Source organism: Tauraco erythrolophus, chromosome 2, assembly GCF_009769465.1.
Source record: "Tauraco erythrolophus isolate bTauEry1 chromosome 2, bTauEry1.pri, whole genome shotgun sequence".
NCBI lineage: Eukaryota > Metazoa > Chordata > Aves > Musophagiformes > Musophagidae > Tauraco > Tauraco erythrolophus.
In genome coordinates, this window is record NC_141466.1 from 121354670 (window position 1) to 121360762 (window position 6093).

Below are 6093 nucleotides of genomic sequence, written 5' to 3' on the forward strand. Positions count from 1 at the left end.
CTGCCCAGCAGTTTTTAGTTTTGCAGCTCTTCAGGTCTTGCTGCAAAATGCTGTGGGATGCCTTTGAACAGAGGTAAGGGGAGGTATAAGGGGCTCACCTTTCTGGGACACAAAAAAATAGATATTTCATACATAGCATTTTTTGTTGTTTGCAAAATAATTATTGTCCGGTTTCTGCTGATACAGAAGTTGAATTTCAAGTGGATTCTTCTCCATCCTCTTGCCTGCAGTCTGCACTGCTGTGCCTTCTGTCTGCAAGGAAAAGGAGCCTCGCTGGGAGAAAAACACCGTCAGTTACTGCAGCCTTTGTCTGCAAAAGGCAGGTATGTCCTTCCAGAGCAGGGAAACACTGACTTCAATCCAAGCAGCTCAGGGAGTAATTATTCTTGGCAAATGGGAATCAATACGAGCAGAATGCGGCTCTGCCCACAGCTTGCAATGACAGCACACAACGCAGCAGGGGCCAGTTTCTCTCTGCCATTGCTCTCCTGCCCCACTTTGCCTGCAAGTGTAAGCTGCGTCGCTCCAGGAAGAAAAGTGGTGCTCTGGGGGGCACGGATGGATGTGCCAATCTCTTCAACTTGAGTTTTTTGAGGTTTTGTGAAAGATAAACATGCCACTCGCCTCTGCCCCATCTCACCAAGGCACGAAAGCAAAGGGGAGCGGAGCAAAACAGCTCTGTAGTGGTTGCTCTTCGCTGTGCTGGTTTGCATGCGTGTGTTGGGGGGAGAAAGTGGGGAAGATGAGTGTGTGAAGAGACCACTGAAACTTCGTGTTTACATCGCTGGCAAGCTTTGCTGACAAATCTTGCATCGCCTGGGAGAGGCTTGCAAGGCTCTTTACTTGGCTGAATTCCAGGCTCAGACATTTTGGTGGGAAAAAGCAGGTTCATTCCTGGAGGAATTGTGATGCTCCAGCTCCAATTGCATGTTGTCTTTGCTTTTTTTTTTTTTTTTCTTATCTTCAGTGTTTGAAAATCAGGGTTGCTGCTGAAGTGCTTGAATGCCACAGGCACAATCTTTAGGCTCCTGTTGTTATTTAAATTTTAACCTCTTATCTTGTGTTCTTACCCTCCTTGGTCACAGAGGCACACTCAGGTTAGTCCCATGCTTTCCAGGTGCCCTGTAGCCACACCAGTCTGTCCACAAAAATCAGATAGACCTGTGTCCTGGATAAGCTTTGGTCCATCACAGAAAATTAATTCCAGCTGCACTGTCCTCACGGGAGCATTTGACCCAGGAGAACTAGATTAATTTTTTACAAGAGGGAGGTTGGGAAGTGTTTCAGCAGCAGTTTTGGCCCAGGTGGCAGGTATGTGCTTTGGAGCAGGGGGCAAGGTGCTACAAAATGTGACTAATATTATGAGATGTGGTGTGAGGGGTCCGGGCAAAGCGCTTCCGTCACGTGAATGACTACCAGCCGTGCTGGACTTACAGGTGCTCCCTGTGGAAAGCCAGTCAGTGCTTCTGATGAGATGGGTGCTGGTCCCTCGTGGCGAGCTGCTGCAGGGAGAAGGCACCAACTACGTTCACAAGGGTGGCTGCACACAGGTACCTGGGAATCCCAGGCAATACCCAGGTTCAAGGGAAAATCCTCTGTCTGCTGCTTTCTGGTAGCTGGGGGAGGATGTGCCTGCAGCTGCTGTGATAAGCCTGGGAGATGTCGCAGGATGGGACGCGCTGCAATGTGGCTTTTCCAGGAGAGCAGCCCACAGCCCCGCAGGGCGAGCGCCCCGTGGCCAAGTCCCGTCTCAACGCAACCTGGCTGCATCTGACTTCTCTTGCTCTTGGTTTGCTGCTGTCGAACAGGAAGAGCAAGATAACCTTGAGGATTTTATAACCTGGGACTCGTTCCTACTTCTCTTTAGCTCCTGGCAATGTACCAATTATTAATTAACAGGCAAATGCTAGAGAAAAGGCCAGTGTATATAGCTCATTTCCATAGCTGCAAATATGGTAGCCCCCATTCAGCTTTTATTCCAGTGAACCCAATAGTTATGACAGCAATGAATATATAGCCTGGAAAAAATAGAAATTATTCTGAACTTGATAAAAAATGAGAGTTGAATACTTTTAAAAGACTCTTTTCTGGCTGTTGTGCATATCACACTACCTATGGAAAACTCGGGCAACGAGAATTCCTGTCACCGAGTGACACGACACCAACGCCCTGAACATACAACTTCCCTGTAACCAGCCCAGGAAGTGCTGGATGCTCTACAACTCACTGGCGAGAGCCGTACACTGGATCTCATAATTTGCATCACGATGGTGAGTGAAGATGGTATTTTTGAATATGTAGGCAAAAAAATCAGTCTGAATTCAGACCAAATTAAAGTGTGTATGTGCCACTGACAACAGCTGCAATCGAAAGCATTTGCTCTCTTTCTCAGAAGAAAAAAAAAAAAAGCAGTGATTTACTACCTTGTCCATAACAAAGAGCAGCATTACAGACCTGAAACGTGAAAATCCTACTTCCTTTCTCATCAAGCAAACTGCAGAACAATTTGAACATAAAATTTTTCAGGGCTTCCTTAGTTTCACCCAAGCACAACCAGCCATCCAGGGGAGTTTAGATGTGGTCCCTCATGTCCTGCTTTGTCCTACCGTGCACGCTGGAGGTGGCCCAGGGACCATACTCCCTGACAGTCACACTGGCAGATGTAATTAGTGTCTGCTACATTGTCAGTGCCTTAAAAAGTGTATTTTTATGAGGTTACGCCTTACTCTGGCACCCCACTACCTGTCTCAACAGCTGGATACCAAATCCTCTTTCCCAGCAGACCCTGTCAAAGCAACAACATCAACAGCAGCGAAAGCTTGGGAACAGCATGTCTGGGTACAGTTAGGAACTGTTCCCATTAATTAATGTATAAAGTTGTATCAGGTCATGGCACGGGATGGTGGGGCATCAGGTGGATTCACATTCTCACTTGACAGCGGTGCTTTCTCCTGTCCCAGAGGCTGTAAGCAACGGGGCCTGCTGAAAAGGGAGAAAGAAGTAAAATACATTTAAATCTGAGAGTGACTGAGGTGCTTTTGAACAAGATTCCTCCCTTAAACCTCAGTGGGGACAGGGATGTATGGGGAGGTGTCCTCACCCCCAGCGAGAGCACGTGGGGCAGGAGGGAAGGGAGGATGCCATGGGAGGAAGAGTTGCTCTGTGGGATTGTTTTGTGCTAATGAGACTTTATTAAACCTGACGACTGACAGAGGAGCTCTAGGGTTGGAGCTGGAGCCGTTTCCATGCTGTCGTAGCAGGCTGAGGCGTACTGCAGCCCTGCAGCCCCTGCCCCAGGATGGTGCTACGGGTACTGTTACTCATACCAGGACCTGGTAATCAGCAGCATGAGGTAAGAAACCTCCCCAGGCTTAACACTTTGCCCGGCGTGATGCACGGATTCGGGGAAGGTCAAGCTGCCTGCACTCAAGGCTGGAAAGTGAGCTCCTGCCTTACCCCTCGCCCAGGTTTTTAGGGTGCAGCTGCGCTGGGCACAGCAGAGGCATTGCAGTTAGGCAACGGTTTGAAAATATGCTGTGCTGGGCGGCAATGTCAGTTCTAGGTATTTTTACCCTTTCCAGGTAATTTTTGAGGCTCGGCTGCCAGTTGAATCCGGGAATATATTTGGATTAAAACACCTCCCTCCCCTCGAGGTTTCACAACGCAGCCCCGTGACCGGCTGAGTCGGTGAGATTACAGAGGAGCCAGCACAGCCATGGTGGGTGTGGGACCAGGAGGAGGGAGAAATGTCTTTCCCCCAAAGACAGGAGACCAAACCACCATCGTCCAAACTTTTCAGCTTTAATGTGTTTTTCCAGCCTCCTTAGCACCCAGTGTTACGTGACACACTGTTCTAGTTGATATTTGTTTTCCTTTTTTTTTTTAATTGATCTCAAAACATATTGTTATGAAATCTCCCGTGCAGTGGAGCCAAGCTCCTGGCTGCCAGACACTTAATTCTCCTTTCGAGCCTTGCGTTACTTGAGGGACAAAGATGCTTGCCGATTTAGGGTAATTCCTCCCTTTGTTGTAATCTTTCTACTTTGATGAAAAGGACAGCTTTACTCAAATGTGAAGTACATATATAAATATTTGAAGAGGAATGAAATATGCAGTGTCCCTCCCAATGCATTGTGGATGGGGACGTTTCTTCCAGACTCGAATAAGATTTTGGAGCAGCTCCAGGAGGCTCGCTGCGGGTTTTCTATGGTCCTCCAATATTTAATGACACTGAGTATGGGGAGCTCATTATGTGCTGTGGATACTCATGCTGTTTACCGAACCAGTCGTGTTTATGACCGTGTGCATCAGCTACTGAGCCTTGATGAAAATGAGTGCTGTAAAATGGAAGCGCATAAACGTGTATTTTCGTGGATGGTGGGGACACGCTTACTTCTCCCTTTGCAGTGAAAACAGTTTTTAAATGACTGTACCAGGTGATATTGAGATAATTGCTTCATTTGGGCCTCTCCTTATATTGGATTGAGGATGCAGATGCTAAAGATAGAAACAAATGGCATATGTTCATTTTCTGCCTGTATAGGACAAAAAGGTGTGAGGTTCACAGTGCAAGGGAACTGTAAATCTGTCTGCTGGTTGCTATTGATCTGGACACAATAAGACTGAAGACTGTATTCCTTGCTGTTACAGCACACATTTTTATGTTTTATTTCAGTAAGCATCCTGGGTCTTGGAGATTTCTCTAGTTTGTTTTAATAGGGATGTTTGGCCGGGATTTGTAGTCTCATCAACTTATCAAATAAGCAAACAACAAAAAAAAGAGGGTTAGTAATGAGAGAGTCATACATGATTAGTATCAGCTCTGGAGGGCAAATTTCTAAAATCCAAAACTCTCAGAAACTTATTCACCAAGGGAAGCACTGACAGCCTAAACGAGTCCTTTTCTTCTCTGCCCCAGTCTCAGTGACAAAAGCTTTGCAGACCACGACATAAACCTGAGTCAGCTGCAATTACCTTGTTTAAAAAGGAAGGGGGAGGAAGCGATGTGGAACCACGTTTTTCAGCATGGCTGGGGGTTTGCTTCTTTCGCTTGATGCCACGTGGAAAAAAAAACACAAATGAACGAATATTGTCACAAAGATGTTTTGTAGCCACAACCAGCAGCCCCTGTGGCTGTAGAGGCTGCCAGTCTGTAAAATAGGAGGTGGGGAGGGAAGGAGACACCACCTCACCTTCTGCCAACGAAGCTGGCAGATGTCAATGTGTGGGTGTCTGCCTTTCTGCCAGGTTCCTGCCCTGTGGAAACGGCCCCCCAGTGGGGCACCTTCCTCTTGGGGGGTAGCCCAGGCTACGCATCCCTCCTGTGCCAAAAGTCAGCATTGGTGTGTTTTGCAGCGAGCCACGGATGTCTGTTGACACCCGGAGGACACAGGTTCCACCTCCTCGGGGTGCTTTACCTCAGGAAAGGGATGAGCTGTCGAGGGAGGACATGGCGGGGGGAGGCGGGGCTGCGGGCGCTATGGCGGCGCGGTCGGGATGGGGCGCTGGGCTCAGGAGCGGCCCCGCCGGGCAGGGCGGCGAGACATGGCGCCTGCAAGCCGTAGGGTGGCGGGAGGGTGGTGGGGAGACGGTGTCCTGCTGGGGAAGGGGCCGGCGAGGCGGCGGTGCCAGGCCTCCCTCTCCGCCCGCCCGCCCGCTCATATCCTCAGGGACACGACAGTCCGACAACCGCGGGGACGACCGGGACCGGAGGGGGCTCAGGGACATCCTCCCCCCGCCTACGTCCCACGTGCCCCGCCTGGCCCCACGGCGCGCCGCGCCGACCGCTCCGCCAATCCGCTGAGCCGCTGGCCGGACGGAGGCGGGGCTTCGGCGGGAGTCCCCGCCCCTCCCCGACCCGCCTGCGGCGCGTGGTGGGAGCCGCGGGGGGTTCACACCGCTGCCGGCTGGTAGGCGGGCGGGGTGGTGCGCGCGCGCTCGCGCGGGGGGTGGGGGGGGCGGCGGGCGGCGCGCGTGACGAGCGGGAAGGCGGGCGCGCGGCTCTGCCACAGGGCAACAAGTGAGGTGCTTCCCGCCCCCTCGAGCGGCCGGCCCGCCTCGGTCGATCCCCCCGCCCCGCCCCGCGGCTGCCGG